We start from the raw sequence: 20,549 nt of genomic DNA on the forward strand, positions 1-20,549 counted from the left end.
TCTAATGAGTTTTGAGGCATTTGGGCGAACGTGAGCAGATAAGATGCTTCTGTACACTTAAGAATTCATTCTGCCGTTGCTGTCAGCAGTTACATCATCACTCACAAGTGAGCCAGTACCTGTGCCAGCGTAACACTCAGACCACCATGTTTCACATGTGAGGTGGTACCTTTTTCCAGAACTCTGTGGGCTCTTTCAGGGACTTCTTAGCAAACTGTGACCTAGACTTCCTGTTTTTTTGCGGCTAAGGAGTGGTTTACACCTTGCAGTGGAGCCGCTGTAGTTCTGTTAGTGAAGTCTTCTCCTGACACTTGTCACTGACAGATCCACACCTTCCCCCTGAAAAGTATTTCCGACCTGTCAGACAGGAGTTAGGGTTTTTTTTTTTCCATTATAGTGGGAATTCTTCTGTCATCAACTGTCAAGGTGTTCCTTAGCCTACCAGTCCGTGGTGATTTCTGAGCATGCCGGTCCTCTCTTGTCAATGATGTTCCGAACAATTGATTTTTGTAAGCCAAACGATTGGCCTATGTCTTTGACCGTTTTATATTTATTTATTTTTTATTTTATTTCTCAGCCTCATAATGGCTTCCTTGACTTTCATTGGCGCTACTCTGTTCCCCATGTTGGCAAACACCAAAAGCAAACTTCAAAGGCAATCAAAAGGCTAGGATCAAAACTAGATACTGATAAGCTCTCTTATACTTGCACACTAAGACAGCAATTAAACACACCTGACCAATCAGAAGCACCTGTGAAGCAATTTACCCAAAACATTATAGTGCCCTGAAATTAGGGGGTGAGGGTGAGGTGGGTTATGTATAAAATGAACTGCTGTTTTTACGCGCTGAAATAAAAATGTATAAAAAAACACAAATGTATAAAAATAAGAGCATCTGCACTTTAACCGCATGTGAATTGTTTGATTGCACATATAAAACTGCAGAGTACTCAGGGTATGCTGCTCACTTATTCCTTCAGCAGTAAATATACGGCACCGTACTGCCTGCCAGCTGTAAAATCCTCCCCTTCTGACTGTGTCCTCACAACTCCTCACTCAGAGACGCTGAAAATAATAAATTGTTTATGACTCACATTTTATTGCCGTTTATTTGAGGGGTAAAAATGTTTCTTTTTTATTGTGGAGTCCAGTGTCGAGCATCTGCTGGTGTTATATAACACAGGTGCCAAAGGAAGCAGATTAATTTGACTCTTTTCTTTTCTTTTCACTGAAAATTTCTTCCCGAAACTCATCTCTACTGTAGGTTAGTGCTCGAGTTTGGTTGTGACGGAAACATTTTTCATCCTCTCTCCATGTTTCATTGACTCTCTTTTTTTTTAAGTTGGTTCTCTGGATGTGACAATGCCCCCCCCCCCCCTACAAATAAATAAACATATAAATAAATGAAACATATCATATATATATATATATATATATATATATATATATAATAAATGATGCCCAGTAATTGACTGCCAACCTATCCAGGAAGGAAGTATTCCTGCCTCTCACCCAATGCATGCTGGGATAGCCTTCAGTACCCCCATGTGACCCTGACCAGGAATAAGAGGGGGTTAGGTAATAAATAAATAAATAAATAAACAAACACACTTCTCTCTGTTATGGGAAGGGGCCTGGAAGAGATGCACCCGGAGTTGTATGGAGTGTGCGGTACACCCATAACATGATGCGGGGTAACGAGGTGGAGGCTGTCTCCAGGTGTGTAGAGCTCTCATACTTGTCCGACTGTAAAGTGAGTCACCTCTGGCCTGTTTCCCCTCAGTTCTTTCTGGTAAAAATGTTGAGCTTGTTTGACTAGCGGGGACTAATTTGTGCCTTTCTCTGGAACAGTTCTACCAGCAGGGGCATGGCTTCTTCAGTTTCTTTAAAAAAAAAATATCCATGGATTGTGTCATACATTGTAGCACAGGAAACTATGACAACGTTATTAAAAACTGTTGCTCAGCGGTGGTTGGTAGAGATATCACAACATTATCACGTGTGCTTTCTTGATGTTAGCGTGTCTAACGCTTTAGAAATTTGTGAATTTCAGAATGTTAGATTCCGTTTTAATTACCTGTCTCTATTTCTGCAGAAAAGCAAGGCTACTGAGGGATTAAATGCAAGTGACCAAAAGAACATCACACCTTCAGCACTTGAAATTCACACTTCCTTTTCACTGGTAAGAAGACCAAACATCCAATGATTGAATACTTGATACCGTGCTAATCTTCTCTCTGCTTCAGTTCTATTTTTAAGGAGATGCAGTGCCACTGAGAATATTGTAATTAATGTTGCTTTTTTGAAACGTCCCCAGACCACCCGTTATACTACATTTTTTTTAAATATAAACTTTCCATTTATTCCTGTTTTCTATACAGCCTGTTTATTGAACGCAAATGCACGCAAGACGATGGTGCATCATCCACGTCCATCTGAACGTCTTTGTCCTTTTCAGTTTTTCCAGTTTTGTCAATTGAATGCTACTGTAGCTAATGCTGATGAAAAGTCGATTTGTGTTTAAGCTCACCTGGGCACCAATGCAAGGAGCAGCTGTGAGCAGCTCGGAGTGCGACTCATTACATGCACGAGTGCAGGCATCCCGCCTAATATCTCACTCCTCTTCTCGGACACTTCTCATCGTCAAGAAATCCTGCCAGGAAAAAAAAAACAGAAGGATAATATTTGTGCGAGGTTCCTGCCAGAAATAAAATATTTCTGCTTTTCGGGACTTAAAAGCATATTCTTTCCATGGCTGGAATCGTGAATGGGACAGAATGGGACTCCTTGCTACTGTTCTGTCAGCCTTTATAGAATGTAATTAAGTTTCACAAAATCAATTCTGCCCCTCAAAAAAAAAAAGCAATATCTTGTGTGATTTATTCTCAAAGCATAGTATCAAGCATCGCGTGGTGGTGTTCATGTTCAGGCCTGATGAAGCATCTGGAGGTTACTGTATTGTGGAGGAAGAGGAAGGGACTCATATCCCCATTTTTAGATGTACTGAGCTTCACAGATATGCAAATTATCATTGCCTGCTTTCTTGGTCCAATTACCCAACATTAGAGTCTAAATAAACATATTTGTAAAGCCAAGCAGTTACAGTGAAACATTAAACGCATACTATGCAGAATTTTTTTGCCCGTGTTTACAATCAAGAAGAAGTCTCCTTCACCATCTTCAACCTCACCCCCGAGAACCTGAGCAAGTAACAGACATTACAGTAATTCACTAGAAACTACCTGCAAATTTCTCCCATCAATTACTCAGACAGGGCATTAGGCTACATTGTCCGGTCGGGACCATGAAACCAACACGTACAGATAATTTTAAAACCAAACATTCTAGTCAGAAACCTGGCAACCCAAGCTGCACTTTATTTACGAGTCCAACAGAAGACAAACCAGCTCTGCGTTGCTTTTCATTCCCTTGGCGAATTTCAGCTGACACCACGGAAGAAAAGCCATTCCAAGATTTCAGTAGCTCTATGTGGCATTCGGTCGGGCGGTGAACCGGATTGGTCTCGGCTGCACCGGCTAATCAGTCCAGGTGCTTACAGGTGTGTTCCTCCCCACATTTCAGAGCCGAGACCAGGAGCGCACACCGAGAGAGCGAGTTTTTGAGTTTCAGTTTTGTTTGACAGAGCACAATGGAGAAAGTGACCCACCGCTGGAAAGCAGGGGCAGCTATGAGCGGGGAACTGAAAGGTTACCGCTCAATTTTGCTTTCTTTTGTCTTTGATATTTTAGTTTGTTGTTTTACTTAATTGCGTTTGCCTGGAACCTGTGAGGAGGAAGGGTGAAGGTGTTCGTTTATTTCATTTCATGTTTGTGTGGGTACGCTCTGTCTTTCTCCATGCGGGCATATGATGCTTACAGCAGCTAGCTAGATATAGCAACACACACTCTGTTGAAATCTGATCTCGGACTACAGGCTCTGTAGGCCACACCCACCCCTCCCCACACAGAAAAGATGCCCATGCCCAGAAACGTCCAAAACACATTTTAGAATGACAAATACAGGTACAGGTGCATGAATTCGGTGAGAGTGCATAAAGACAGAGATTGCCAGTGCATCATAGATATGCTTTAGAAAGTTAAAAATCCTGCATAGTATGCCTTTAACTATCCTGCTATAAACACAGTCCTCACTGACCCAATGAAAATTGTGGCCACTATCACAACTAGTGGTTTCCCCATTACAAACATTATACAAAACAAATACCATGTCATGATTATCTACAGTATAGCCTACATGCCCTGTATTTATTTATTACTTCTGTTTTTATATTAATTACATGTTTTAGGTTTTTAATGTTTGCTGCTGGTCGTAAGATAAATCCCCTCACTGGGAATCAATAAAGTAAATTCCGTTCCATTCCATTTTATTTGATTAGATTTTATTTTATTAAATTCCTCAGCTTCTCCACAGCTGTGACTTCGTGATGAGGGTGTTTTATAAGTCTGTCAGTAGTTTCCTTAAATCACATTACTCCTTTTATCTTCAAGACTATTGCTCCCGCAGGTCTCCAGGGAAATAGAAGAGAGAATCTCTTCTGGAGAATGAGGTATCTTGCTCTGAAATATAAGGGGGAAGAAAGAACTAAATTTGAAGCCGTTCAGGATAAATAATCATAAATGAGAAGACCGCAGCGGATGAAACTGCTCTCTCACAGTGTAGGAAATTAGTTTTCTATCGTAGAATCTGCATTCGAAAAGAGAAATAAAGGTTGTCAAAAACTGACTCATTAAACTCTCATTAAATCGGCCGCATGAAATATGTAAATATGGTATTACCACTTCATAAGAACAAGACGTTTGTCTTGAAATGCAAGGAATAATTGTGTGGTATAAAATGAAGGGGCTGATTTGCTAGCTGAGCACTGTAGTCTAAGGAATCTGCAGTAGATTATCACTGCAGTAGTAAATTATCACCGCGCTTCATTCTGTGTTTTTATAAAGTCTCTGCCAGTCTGACCTGAGGCTTGATAGTGTGTCGATTAATTTGTGACCCGGGCATCGATGTCCTCCTTCAATCCTTGCGTGTTCCTGTTATGCTGATGACATTCGTGGCAGTACAGCTAATCAATGCGATTATTTGATCCTGTAGCATCTGAGACTCCGTTGCTTCGCTGCCTCGCTTCTGTTCTAATATTATTTATTTATTATTATTATTTTAATCTTCTTGGACGGAATCCGATGCGAGAGCTAAAGCGCACATTTGGAGTTTGCTCACCCTGCCAGGTGGCTTGCGAAAGCCTGATTTAATGAAGCCGTTCTGTGTGGCATTTTCTGTGCAGGAAACAGACAGCACACACCGCAGGCAGATGAAGACAGAGCAATTATCCCAAAAAAAACAAAAAACAAGAGGGGGATGTTGGACACAGAGAACTCAGGGATAACATTACCTTTAAAAGTAAAAACAAAGTAATAAGTATTTCCCAGCGGATATGATTCACCGATTGTCTCTCTGTACGCGTTGTACTATTGCAATTTTTTGATTTCAACGTTTGTGTGTTCTGCAGAAAGGGAAGCTTTCACCTCAGATAAACTTTAGTCCTTTGGATGAGACCTGATACTGAAACCCAGACTTACTGCGCTCATTAAAGATCCCACGGCACATTTCAAAAGAGTGAGTTTGCAATCCCACTGTCCGGGAAAAATTCCCAGTTCTCTCTACAACAAAGTTCCCTCTGCACTTGGCCACCTAGTCACCCCCTAAATCTGACTGGCTACACAATCCCATGCATTCCTACCTAAGGGTTTACTGCAAAACAGAACAGAGCTCCCACCTGACCTACTACAACTATTGCTGCTACTATTAGTACTACTACTACTACTGCTGCTACTACTACTACTGCTGCTGCTGCTACTACTACTACTACTACTGCTGCTACTACTGGTACTACTACTACTACTACTACCACTACTGCTACTACTACTACTACTACTGCTGCTACTACTGCTGCTGCTACTACTACTACTGCTGCTGCTGCTACTACTACTACTACTACTGCTGCTACTACTACTACTACTGCTGCTACTACTACTACTACTACTGCTGCTACTGCTACTACTGGTACTACTACTACTACTGCTAGTACTGCTACTACTACTACTGCTGCTGCTACTACTACTACTACTACTACTGCTGCTACTACTACGACTACTACTGGTACTGGTACTACTACTACTACTACTAATAATAATAATAATAATAATAATAATAATAATAATAATAATAATAATACAAACCTATACATTACATTTATTTGACAGATGCTTTCATCCAAAGCAACGGTACAAGTGCATACCGAAGGTCATTAGAACAACTGCAAGACACCTGTACCTCCGAGAAGGTACAATACTCATTATGTAACAGTTATCCACAGCCATTAAGTCCAGTTCATACAGCAAGCATAGGCTAGGTCAGAAAGTTATGGTCAAAACTTTCAAAGTTAAGTCAAATTAGGAGGCATGATGACGAGCTACGACATCAAGATAATGATACTAGTGCAGGATGCAATGCTGGATGGAGATACAATTATAACATGAAGGTGCTACAGGAAAAAAAAAATTGGAATGATTCAAGTGATAAGAGCGATCCTAGATTGGGGGTGCCCTGCAGAGTAATGATAGTTAGTCCAGGTATAGTCTGAAGAGATGTGTCTTCAGACCATGGAGGAAGATGGGTAATGACCGAGTGGTTTGTAGACAAATCCCGTAGGTAGGCCGGGGCTGTCTTTTTGGCTGCAGTGTAAGCCAGGGTTCAGACTTTGAACCTGACCCTGACGGCAACCGATAGCGAGTGGAGTGACCTCAGCGATGTGACTCCATTAAAGATATATATCATCTCTCACCTAACTTTCTTTTCTTGTTCCCTTATTAGGATCACCCAGTCGTTCTGCTGCAGTGACAAATGTAACATTTAGAATGCATGCCAATAGTTAATGAAAGAGAATTCTCCTCCCACAAGCAGCTGAGTTCTAACCTGAGGCAACAGAAGAGCTAGCCTGGAGCACTTCAGCTATATTATTGACTAGGATGCCACAGATGACACATTTCTTCAAACAGTCCCTCTTCTTTGTGTGTGTGTGTGTGTGTGTGTGTACCGTGTGCGTATATTTATTCTGGGGAAGTGTTCTGAAAATATCCATCCAAAAACAGATTTAGATGTTGATCGTTTTCCAGGTTGGACAGTGTTTTGAACAACACTGAAGGGTAATGGATTCTCTTTGTAAACATTATTTTAATTTAGTTGTGGTGTTCAATTACCTGATGAAAGAAAATATATTTTGTCATGTGTGCAGCCATTGGGAGAACGTTTGACGTAGAACTAAATGATGACAATCCATTTCTGTTCGTTTGAAAACTCATTACATGGAAAATAAAGTTTAGCCTCAGCAGGAGCATGAAATACTGCCTCCTTCTCCATTTCCTGTGAGCCAGATTGATTTACTGTCTTACAAGCGTCAGGCAACACAGTTTTTCAAAACAGAATTCACAGTAGTTAAATTCAGCGAGCAGGAGGGTTTTAGAACATTTCCTGGTTGCTGGTGACCATTTTTATATTTGTAGTTTAATATTTATATTTGTTGTTCCCTGATACATTAAGCTTGGCAAGAGACTGTACTCACATCTAGAAGCAACAAGATCAAAAAAAAAAATTTAAGTGCCCACTAACTTTTTCTTTAATTAGTTCATTCTTTTTTGTTGCTTTTGTATCTCACTGGTCCAGATAGACTTGTTTGAGGGGTTTAATTCGGGTGCTCCAGTTAGAAAGCCTGCTGTAGTGCTGTTCTGGAGCAGACTGATATGTAACGTAGCTCTGCAAAGCGAGCTCCAGGACTAGCTGGCAGAGGGGACTAGCATTGCTGGCTTGTTATTACGCAGCTTTTGGTGGAGTGAGATTGGATCGTTGTGTATTGGACTTTTTAATGTGCTTTCCTGCGTTTTAATAATTAAAAAGGGGGAAATGTATAATTCAACTTATTAATATTGTTTGACTTTGTGCTATATTGTTTAATTTGTAAATGATACCCACTGGGTGCCACTGGAGTGTTTCTCCCTCTGTTTTCTGCCCCTGGTTTGTAACGGGAACCTGTACTTAGCTGACATAAATAGCAGATGGCTGATTGATGCTCTGAAAATCGGTTTGCTAAATTTACACTGAGGGGGCTGCTCTTCATACCATTAAATGACAAGTGTGCTTCCACCTTTTCTGCTTTTAATCACCCTCTCTCTTTCTCTCTCTCTCTCACACACATCCCTTCCTCTTTCAGTCTCTCTAGCGCACTCTCTTTTTCTAGTGCTCTCTCTCTGTCTCTCCTTTTCTCTCTTTCAATCTCCCTCATGTGACTTTTCTCCAGCTCTCTCTCACACACACACACACACACACACTTGCACAAAAACACCTCTTTCTGTTACAGTATGCTTTGATTCACGTTGGCAGAGACGCCAGTTCAGACAAACTATTAACGAAACACTGTCAAATTTTCAGTAGCACAGCTGTTCCCATCCTCAACAGGTGCAAAATTAACAGAATAAAAGTTACGTAAATGTAATATTTTTCCATCACAGAGAATTCCATATTCTGCAGGTCAGAGGTCACATCTGATTTCACATAAAGCTACAAAGGTACAGTATGTTAAATATTTGCAAAATAAAATAAAAAAACTCCTGAACCCCTCACAGAAGTTTCAAAAGTGGGACTACATGAGCCCATCACTCAGGAGTTAGATGCCTTTCCTTTCCCTTTGAGGAAGGGGCACGTATATGACTAACCGGGCTGCGTGTAAAGGTACCTGGCTTCCTGCTTCAGGTTTAGTAATGAGCACTCCATGCTAAAGGCCCTCTCTCTCTCTCTCTCCCAGGACCATGGAACAGGCTGCCACTGTCACAGGATTTTACCCCCAATGAATAATGGGACCAATTAATGTGCAAGTCCCACTGCTAACACGAACTAAATGTTCATCTAACCATTATTTAGTACCATGCTCTGAAAGTGAAAAGAAGTGGGAAACAAATGTTTAATTTCCAACATTTTCTTTTATTGTATTTAGTGTACGTGGACCACTTGAGTAGAAGATGAAAAACAACACAATTTCTAGCATTATCTCTAGTGTTACAATAATAGATCATTATTAACTGTATTATTGGTATTATTATCCAAGGGAATTTACATAGCTCATATTTAACATCATTAGATCATACTGTACAGATAAATAGTTACTGGAATATTAATATCAATTAATATTACCATGTTCCATCATGAAAGGAACCATGACCCTCTACCTGGCACTCTAATATGAATAATTTTACCTTATTGACATTAATAATGATGTGGAAACCTTTAATGTAGACAGCCTTCTCATTGATGAAGGGCCGGTAACCCAGTTCTGATGGTAAACTTTGAAGTTGTTGGGCCTGGATGGATTTGTGAACAACACACACGCAGCACCTGGTAGGGGACTCTTGCGCTCTCTTAGCATAACTTTACATCATTAATTATGTAGCATAGCAGAATCACGAGCAGAAACTAACTTTGAGATTGAACGAGATTAAATGCCCTGGAAGGCCTTTTATCCCTCCAGTGCACAGAGATTACATTATTGATCTCTTGGAAACTCATAAAATGTGTTTCTATGGCAATGGGAATGTAAATAGCCATGTTCCAAGATCTTCTACAATGTTTGAAAGGGTGTGATGGAAGAAATGGATGTTCAGACAGCTCGGTACATTCGTAATGAAGGCTGTACAGATGCATTGTGGTTAGATGAAAGTGTGCATTGCCTACTCTAGATAATGTACTTGCCGGAATCCAAAGAAGGGCCAGTGGCTTTTGATTTACATTACTTGGGATCATACACATTTAAGCCCCGCAGTTGAGAGGCAAGATATGAATAGATATCGATAACATTACAGGATAAAAATAAATTAAAAAAACATTTAGGGAGCCTGACATCATAATACACTATGCTTCCTAAAGTATGTGGACATCTGAACATCACACCCATTTGTACTTGTTGAACATCTCATTCTAAAACCAAGGGTATTAATATGGAGTTGGACCCCCTTTGCTACTGTAACAGCCTCCACTCTTCTGGGAAGGCTTTCTAGAAGATTCTGGAACATGGCTGTGGGGATTCACTTTCATTCTGCCTCAAGAGAATTAGTGAGGTCAGGCACTTGAGTATAAGGTCTGATTCGCAGTCAGCACATGCAATTGACCCAAAGGTGTTGGATGGGGTTGAGGTCAGGGCGATGTAAAGGCCAGTCAAGTTCTTCCACACCAAAGTCAGCAAAACATTTCTTTATCTATCTTGTTTTGGGCACAGGGACTATGTCATGCTGAAACAGGAAAGAGGCTTTCCCAACTGTTACCACCAAGTTGGAAGCACACAATTTTCTAGAACATCATTGTATGCTGTAGCATTAAGATTTTCTTTCACTGGCTGTAAGGGGCTTAGCCCAAACCATGAAAAACAGCCCTGGACCATTATTCCTCCTCTACCAAACTTTACAGTTGGCACTATTCGGGCCAGTACAGTTGGCACTATGCATTCCGCCAAACCCAGACTCCTCTGTCAGACTGCCAGATAGTGAAGCGTGATTCATCACTCCAGAGAATGCGTTTCCACTGCTCCAGAGTCCCAATGGCGGTGTGCTTTACACCACTCCACCCAACGCTTAGTGTTGCGCATGATGATCTTAGGCTTGTGTATGGCTGCTCAGCCATGGAAACCCATTTCATGAAGCTCTCCTCTACAGTTCTTGTGTTGACGTTGTTTCCAGAGGTAGTTTTGAACTCTGTAGTGAGAGTTGCAACCGAGGACAGATGATTTTTATGTGCTACATGCTATGTGCTTGGCGGTCTCGTTCTGTGAGCTTGTGTGGCCTACCACATTGCAGATGAGCTGTTGTTGCTCCTGTACATTTCCACTTCACAATAGCAGCACTTACAGTTGACTGGGGCAGCTCTAGCAGGGCAGAAATTAGACAAACTGACTTATTGCAAAGGTGGCATCTTATGACAGTACCACGTTGAAAGTCACTGAGCTCATCAGTATGAGGCATTCTACTGCCAATGTTTGTCTATGGAGATTGCGTGGCTGTATGCTTGATTTTATGCACCTGCTAGCAATGGGTGTGGCTGAAATAGTTGAAAGCACTCGTTTCAAGGGATGGCCACATACCTTTGGAAAGGTAGTGCACTTATAGAAACACATTTGAGGTTATCAAAGCATAACTATATTACTGTGCATAATTATGAGCCCTCGTGAATATTAAATATTCATATGTCCAGGTATCTTTACACAAAGATATCCTGGCACATCTAAAACAGCAGTAATGCAATATTTTCAGTTTTCAATTTGCATCCCTGCCAAAAAATGCTTTTGATACTTCCAGTGATTAATAATTCACTTTTTTGTGTTTTCTTATTATTATTTTAGGCCCATACCCTTTATGAAAAGATTTCGAATTAAATTCTGTTACATTTTTAAGGCAGAACACAAACGAAATTACAATGGCTATGATGGATCTTTCTTATTAGCCTACACAAAATGAAACAGCATCTTTCCTGAGCAGGCCTTCAATATCTACTGCAGAGTACTACATGAATAAAATGCCAACATTTTCCTGACATGCTAACACCCAAAATATATTCTTACAGTTGAATGTGCGCATCAACATATTTCCATAATTAAGATGTGAAAAGCATCAAAGAAACACAAAAAGAAACACGAAAAAGCACTGAAGCACTTGAAGAGCGGCACAAAAAGAATAATTAAATAAAATGCTTGTGTTTGACACTTCACAGCCGCGGTATGTTTGCAGAGGAATACAAGCCAAAGTACAAAATACCGCACCTTCAATTAGCATGCTGTTAGGAAGCAGCTGTTGCAAGCTGGAAATTACATTTATTTTTTATTTATTTATTTATTTTATTTTATTCATTTATTTATTATTATTATTTTTTATTGTTAGTTTGTCATTTTCTACACAGGATAGGATACTGATTTCTTTTGGGTAAAGAAATATCTTTGATATTGCGCAGAGGCTGTTTTATTAAGTTTACTAAGGGCGAGAGTTTACTTTCAAAGCATTGGCTTAGATCAATTCACAATTCATAAAGAGAAAATTAAATCATGTTGCATAGACTCACCATAAACACCCCTATTCTGCTTGCTCACGACACAATAATCCTCTAGATTTTAAATAATGCATTATATTAAAACGTGGCTCTAAACGAAACGACAACTCAAACTAAGTGGTCTAAAGCTGAAATTCTAATGCTTTCCTTGAGCTAAATTGGGAAGATTAATTATATTAAATAGTTACATAAAATACCAGAAAACAAGAATAACTATTTTTTTAAATTATAATCAGAGAAAAAAATCTTACTGAACTACATGTTGGTGCCAGTACATCACCATGTGGTCAAATGAAGGAAGTTCACTGTAATCCCAGCCCCCACCACCTCCCCCTCTTATTTATTAATATATATTGAGGCTACATTCATATTACAGGCTGAAGTGGTCCACATCCAATGTGACAGAGATGAGATTTCTTTCTGAGCTGTGTGAACACAAAAATCTGATTTGTTCCTCATCAGATTTGGGCCACTTCCGTATGCGGTCCTAGATAAGATACATATCTGATCTGTGTCCGTGTGACCGTGATGAGAAGTGTCAGATTAGAATTCACGTGGTTTTTCTTAACGTCGCACTTCACCGTGGAGTGCAGATCAGTATCGGCATCGCTCCTTTGGCCTTCCTCTGCCTTCTCACCCTCATCCTCATCCTCAGCAAATGATCTTGGGCCGAGTTTGAAACGGCTCAAATTGTACACTGCTTGTATACTCAATAGTAAGCAATTAAGCTGTTTCGGACATGGCCTTGATCAATGCTTACAACATTATTCCATTTGTTTCCATGAAGGACGGTCTCAGAAATATGTTATGTTTTGTGTTGTCAATGTAGAGGTCTGTTCATTCTTCAACACGTCAAATATTGGTCACTAGCAAAAACATGCATATGAACAGTCAGGGCAAAAACATGCGTGTGAACAGTCAGGGCAAAAACATGCATGTGAACAGTCAGGGCAAAAACATGCGTGTGAACAGTCAGGGCAAAAACATGCGTGTGAACAGTCAGTTTAAAAACATGTGTGTGAACAGTCAGTTTAAAAACATGCATGTGAACAGTCAGGGCATAAACATGCGTGTGAACAGTCAGGGCAAAAACATGCGTGTGAACAGTCAGGGCAAAAGCATGCGTGTGAACATTCAGGGCAAAAACAGGTGTGTGAACAGTCAGGGCAAAAACATGCGTGTGAACAGTCTGGGCAAAAACATGCGTGTGAACAGTCAGGGCAAAAACATGCATGTGAACAGTCAAGGCAAAAACATGTGTGTGAACAGTCAGTGTAAAAACATGTGTGTGAACAGTCAGGGCAAAAAAATAATAATAATATGAATTCAGTATCACGGCCTGTGATGTGAACTTAGCTTAAATGCATGAGTTTAGGTTGGTGTAGTACCAAAATGCTTGCATGTTTTCTGGTGCACACTGTGTAACAAATACTTGATGACAAATGAATATGTCCTAAAATCTTAAAGTGATTAAGAATCAAAAGTAGACAAGACATCCAAGGCACTTGTTTTGAAAAAGTGAAAAAGTTCTTTTTGGTCATACCATTTGACACAAATTTGTATTTTTTTTTTTTTTTACATTTTAGAAAGTAAATAAAGAAGTGATCCTATAAGTTTTAAGTGAGCCACCTTTTTCAGCATTTTACAGTTGATGCGTTTTTGCAGTTCAGAAAGTTGCAGGTTCCTGAGTGAGCCACCAGGGGGCGCTGAGGAGAACAGGAGTGAGCTGAGAATTAGTGGCTTTCCATGGGGAGAAACACCAAAAAGAGCAGGCCTCCCTGGCCAACACCAGCAGAGAAACAGAGCTCGATCTGATGAATGGCTGAAGGCATATAGAGAAGCTGTTCCTCTGAGCCTGGGAGATCAGCTACTGTCTTTTGAATTCTGTTTGAGCTGTGATTGGTGGGCAGTACAGTGGGAGTGGCCAGCCCTGGGCCCTGTTTCGCAAAGCAGGATTGCTGCGTTGGCTGGATTACTGCTCTGAGTAATACCCAGATCCCTCCCAAATCTGGAACACAGACTGAAATAAAAAGAGCTGGTTTTATTCAGCGCAGTTATCCACCTAACTCAGTAATCCTACTTTGTGAAATACCCTCCTGGTCCTGTTGATTTGGAGGGTCTGCTGGTTTTTGTTTTTCGCCTCAAATACAACAACCACTTCAGACCTAAGAAACCAGGTGAGGTAACTGCGTAATCGACTACTCTAATTGGTCAATTAAGAGCAGAGTAACAACAAAAACCAGCAGAACCTGCAGCTCTCCAGGATCAGGACTGGCCACCGCTGCAGTACAGAGAGGACAGGACCTGTTGCTACAATAGTCCAGGTACAATAGTATGAACATCAGTACAAACATCTGCACATGAAAAAACACAACCCATTTAAAATGATTATTTCACGAGCATTCACAGAATTGCCAGCAGTGCTTGCAATATCAGAGGCATGGCTTTAAAGCAGTGGTGTCAAACTCGTTGCCATGGAGGGCCGTGTGTATGCAGGTTTTCATTCCAGCCTCAGATCTTGATTATATAATTAGTTAAATTATTTGCTGAATTAGGGATGCAGGTTTGTGCACAATGGTGACCCGACGTCTATGGTGACCCACATTGTCTAAATAAAAATTTTCTTATATTCTGTGCTTCAATGCACTTAAACGCATATGGCTGAATGAGTAATTGGACTCAATTAAGGCAGCATTAATTGGTTGGAATGAAAACCTGCATACACACGGCCCTCCATGGCAACGAGTTTGACACCACTGCTTTAAAGATTAGGCTGCAGTACTGGCATAGTTTACTTTTTCTTGCAAACATGTAATTTCTGTTCTTTAACACGACATTCACTCAAAGCATGTATAGTTATGCTCTCATGATTTAGCTACTCATTCAAGTAAGGTCGGAGGAGAGTACTTCAGCTGGGTTATATAACCCCGCTTTCAAAGACAAAGATGTACTGAAATATCAAGAGAAGTAGAACTGTAGCGGAAAGGGCACAGGTTTGAATCAAGGCTGGGACTCCGCTGCTATACAAATCTCTCAGTCTGAACTGCATCGGGAGTTTAAATGTAACATAATAGACTAGAATGAACAGTATGAAAGAAGTGTATAATAATCACTGCAGATAGAAAATAAAACACCCATTTGTGTTTCTCTGCCCTGTTAAAGTGTATCGGCGCTCACAGACCGAGGCTGTCTGTTAGTCGCGGGGGTGCCGGGGTGCGGGTAATGGGGGGGTCGGGCGCAGCTGTCGGGGCGCGGCGGTCGGATGAGGAGCCGCAGGTGTGTTCATCGACGGAGGAGCGGGGCTCCGGGCCCAGGGCCAAGCCGGGAGAGAGCCCGCGTCTCATTACCGAGCTTTATACGTGCTTCCAGCTCCGAGGAGCTCTTTAAAGCGCCGCGTCTCCGGCACACTCACCGTCCTCCACGAGAGCTCTCGGCTTTCCTGGGCTGCCGATCCACACCCTCCACCGCAAAGCTTTCGCTATCAACCGAGGCCGCGTTATCGCAACGTCGTTTTATTTATTTATTTATTTCGGATGTATTCCCATAATCGAGGAAGGTCTCGCTCGCGAGGCCGTCGTCGGTGTCGAGGCTGAGGCTGTTTGATCCTGATTCGAAATTAATCGCCGTTTTGCATTTCTGTTGGTTTTTGGGAGTAATTTGCGATTCGCGAATTAAGCATTCAGCTGATGCTCTTAGCCAAAGCCACTTAGAAGAGTGCATTTCACTGAGTACTCTGCACAAGTACACTTAAGCCAAGTGTAACCGTCAGGGAGCAAAGACAGACAGCGCAATGAAAATAATGTATTTTTCACTTTGACTTTTTAAAAATATATATCAAATAAGATAAAGCAAGGGACTCTGTCAGCACTTCCATACTCAACTATATGTATATGCTTATGGTATGTGGTGCGTGGTAGCGGTAGGAAAAGATAATGAACATATTAAAGAACATATTGCCTGTCATACACGTTAATTCGCCAGTCTATCTGCACCAATGGCTGCTCCCATTCCAATTCTATTAAATGGACTGGAAACAGCCCCTTATGATACTTATGATACTCCCAACAAAACGTGAATCTTGCAGAGCCAATCAAAACTACTGTCAAGAAACACAGGAGTATATAAATATTGTTTAATAATATTATATAGGTATGTAAATGGAAATGGCTGCTGTGAAACTGGATAATAATAATAATAATAATAATAATAATAAAAGTATTAGTAATAGTAGCAGTAGTAGTAATAATAGTAGTACCACACATTTGTGGTTTGAATTTATTTATTTTTTTTATATTGCATTAGAAATTACAGTATAGCTAGAATATATTACACAATGCTTTGCCTTCCTTGAAAATTACATGAACCATATTTAATAATTTAACATAATAATTATATATATATGTATATATATATATATATATATATATATATATATATATATTGTTATCCGCTGTATTTTTGAACATGTGAAAGAGCTTGGAACAGACCGTATGGGAACGATAGATTGTGAAAGATGGAGAACTACAGCCATCTAGTGGACATGATGAGATAATACAAGCATATGTCACCAAATGCCTACAGATGCAGTAACTCCAGTACTGAGAGGCATTGGCCTACGCAAAAGCTCCATTTACAACAATTCTTCACCACATACAGTGGAATGTATTCATTCTTAATGATGCATTATTTGTAAAGCAATAATAAAGTTTAACCATGTGCAACCTTATATTACACGTGACCCTCATGGCAAAGACTATTCTATGCTATAGATGATGGTGAGCTTTTTTTAGCTATATATTTAAAATCCTCTTATGACCTATAAACACTGTACCAAAATGAATGAAATGAAAAAGGTACAGTACTTTGTAAATTCAGTCAATTCTTCAAAGAAAAGTGGATAAAAACAAACCCCTTTACTGACCATTGAACATTAACATTCTAGCTATAATGCAATTGTGATAGATAAAAATGTTTGAGTTCAATATCTGGCAATCAGCTACTAAAAAACAACTTATTGCACTTTGTCTTCCTGAGCGCTAAGTGTGTAATAGTCTGCACTGCAAAATACATGATATTATATCTGCACATGACAATGAGGATGGCAAAGATTTTAATGTAACCAGAACTCTTTGTGTGTTTGAATACATAATATACCCTCACAAGAAATCCACATTTGACTGGCCCAAAAGATGGACAAACACGGTTTTGTTGTCTTACTATTGGTAAAAAAATAAAAATAATATGGATCTGAAAACTGCTTTATAGAACAGGATCACAAGCAGATCATTCAGAAACTTAAAATATAGCAAACTGATATTATCAGAATCATGTTGATCATGTAGATTCATCATGGAAACTGGAAAGCAGTTGGAAGCAGCACAAAAGTACCTAAAGTTTTGCAATCCCTAGAATGCCAGAGACCTTTCATGTCGGAGGTTAAACTTCTTCCCACCATCAAAGAACCCACTATATCCACTTTTGCCAATCATTTCTTGAAAGGATTTATGTTGAGATTCATATCAGGAAGACGAAAAAAGCACAACTTTGGATTCAGGATACCCCTGGGTCCAGCTTAAACTACTGCTAAGATTTTCTTTCATCTGTGTGCAGTATAAAATCAATAAAAGAAAGGGTGAGAGGTTCTTCCCTTTATATTGCAGAGAAGTAAAACCCTGTCATGCAGGGGTGCCTTCAATCTAACCACTGGTAGTTCACTAGTAATGCAGAATAACTGGGTTTTTATCATTGTGCTAGCACGCCTGTACACATATTGGCATTGTTGGGTCCTGGAGTAGACTACAAAGACAAGGGTCCATCTGTAGTCCTGTGTCACTGTGCAGAGCTGTGACTGAATTAATAATGCCCAGAAAGAATGCAAGAAATAGCTTTACACTGGTTAATTTCTAACAAACCTGAAACAGAATAAGTACGATATCCCAAATATGGGACTTAAAAAGAACAAAACAGACTTATCCTCTTTGAGAGGCCAAGAGGGAATAGTTTAGGGTGGTTCAGATGGTTGGAAAGAATGACGCACAATTGCTGCATTCAAAAAGGAAACAAAAGAAAAAAAAAATTTCACAAACACCTCAGGAGGTTTTATAACTGGCCTAATGAAAGCAATGAGCTACACCTGTGCTGATTGCTGACCAGCCACAGGTGAGCTGGCCTGTGTGTGAGGCAGCTGCTGTCCAAGGTCCTGTAGGCCTCCCTGGCTGTAGAGGGAACAGACACTGCTGCTGTCTAAGGTCCTGTAGGCCTCCCTGACTGTAGAGGGAACAGACACTGCTACTGAACTTGCAAACACCAGCATGAAGAGCATTATAATGTGTCAATGCAGTTAGCAAATGAAACAGTTTGACATATTGAACATCATTCCATCAACACAGAATTGTTTTCATTCAGAGTGTGTGCTTGTTTGTGAAATAATGGTAACTCCTGTGACTTTTATTTCAAGGTAAAATCTATGACTATGAGGGAGCATAACCTGCTCCCACAATCTGCAGCATTGTCCTCCACCAACACAGCCATCTTCGGGCATCACGCTGTGGCGTAGATGAGATGCTATGCTCTCCATTAACACCAGTTTAGAATACGATTCTCAGGGATATACTTGCATTCACGTGCCTAAAGATGAATGACGATGCTTATAAAATATTGAAAGAGTCCATATACAAACACCCGTATTTGTAATTAAATAGTAAACACCCTTGTTTTAAATGATCTGAGAAAAGCTTGTTGCTTAGTTATGATGACTTTGTGGTTGATGATGATGGCCAGGCTCATTCCTGTTCCAGTTTCTCTTTGAGGGGTGTGTGGACCAGCTGGAGTGGGTTTTTGGACTCCAGTGAAGAGCTTTAAGAAGATTTTGTGCTCAACCCCATGATGCTATGATCTCTGATATCATTAAAATCTGACATTTTGATTAAAAGAATATTAAACATTTTAACATTTCTAGTATATCTTTATATTACTTTATGAAACATTTACTATATGATACTACCTTTCTGTTCAAATTAATCTAATAATAATATATAGTGTGATGTTTATTGTGATTACTATAAGCTACTTTATATTATATTGAATTTTCAAAAGTCATTATAAATGCAAAAACAAAACATATTTCAAATAATATATGGCATGATTAGTCTTTACTTCTTTACTAATCTATCAAACAAGAATGGTAAATACAGCAGACAAGCTACATAATTCTTCATATTGTACAACACAAAGAAAGTGTCATCGCTCTGCATTGTGGAGATTATTCCATATTCTCCCCAGACTGACATTTTCAGTAGAATACGATATTATTTGCGCATCTTCTACAATAATTCTTAGACCTTATGTTTATTGTCAAAGATAACGATACGTTCTGGCTCTCGTCTACTCTTCCTCGCGGAAACACCGACACCTTGCTTTCATGGTTAAACAAACTCCAAGAAAGAAAATATCTTTGATCTTTCCACCATCAGTCCTCGGGCGTCGCGTTGCACTCCACGGGGTAAACACTTTCGCTTTGGTTTTCCGCTGTTAAATGAGCTTCTGCGTATCCCTTCCATCATCTGTGACGTAAGACTCGTTTTATTTAAACCTTTAAGCCAAGCTGATGAAGAACTGCATACTCGTTATTCACTCTGTTCTGTCGAATAAGGTGAGCCGTTAGCTTCGCATTGCGCCTGCAGTGAAGCAGCTATCCGATGGCTCCCCCCGTTCATGTGGGAATTCATTATAGAACAGCTGGAGGCTGTTCAGAGATGGTTATTCAGTGCCCAATATATTAGCTTGTTTCTCTCACACCAGGCAAACAAACCAGCCTGCTGCTTTCTATGGCTGTTGGCTAAATCTACCAGACAAGAAAGATTGATTTGTGTGCTTCATTTATTTATTTATTTTATATAAGTTATTTTTATTTATTTACTTTTTAGGGTCAGGGTTCCATTCTAGAGAAACGCTTCCGGATAAATAACATGACACTCTCCAGATAAATCAAGTTTTGCTAGATCATAGTATAGATAATGCTGAATATGGACAATATGGACAAGGAAATCAAACTTTTAATTCAGAATTCATTTACAATTCTGTGTGCTACTGCCTTCATCTATGAACCGACAAAGCCACAGACAGTGGGGACATGTACACAGCTTAGACTACTAAAATCTTTTAGGCAACAGTGGGACCAAAAGAAAGGGGTTTTATCTTTGTGCTTACTTCAACACTGTCTTGTTCTTTAATGTTCAGATTAGGAAACCTTTAAGATTTTTAAAAAACATTTCTTTCTCCCCGGATTGCCTAGAGTCAAGGTGCGTTTGTAGAAGGTGCTTTATCACTCTCTTTAGACACCTTACACTCCACAGAGCACTTCAGGAGAGATAGCACCTACTGAAGGACAGCTTTA

Source organism: Anguilla anguilla, chromosome 18 (genome assembly GCF_013347855.1).
Source record: "Anguilla anguilla isolate fAngAng1 chromosome 18, fAngAng1.pri, whole genome shotgun sequence".
Taxonomy (NCBI): domain Eukaryota; kingdom Metazoa; phylum Chordata; class Actinopteri; order Anguilliformes; family Anguillidae; genus Anguilla; species Anguilla anguilla.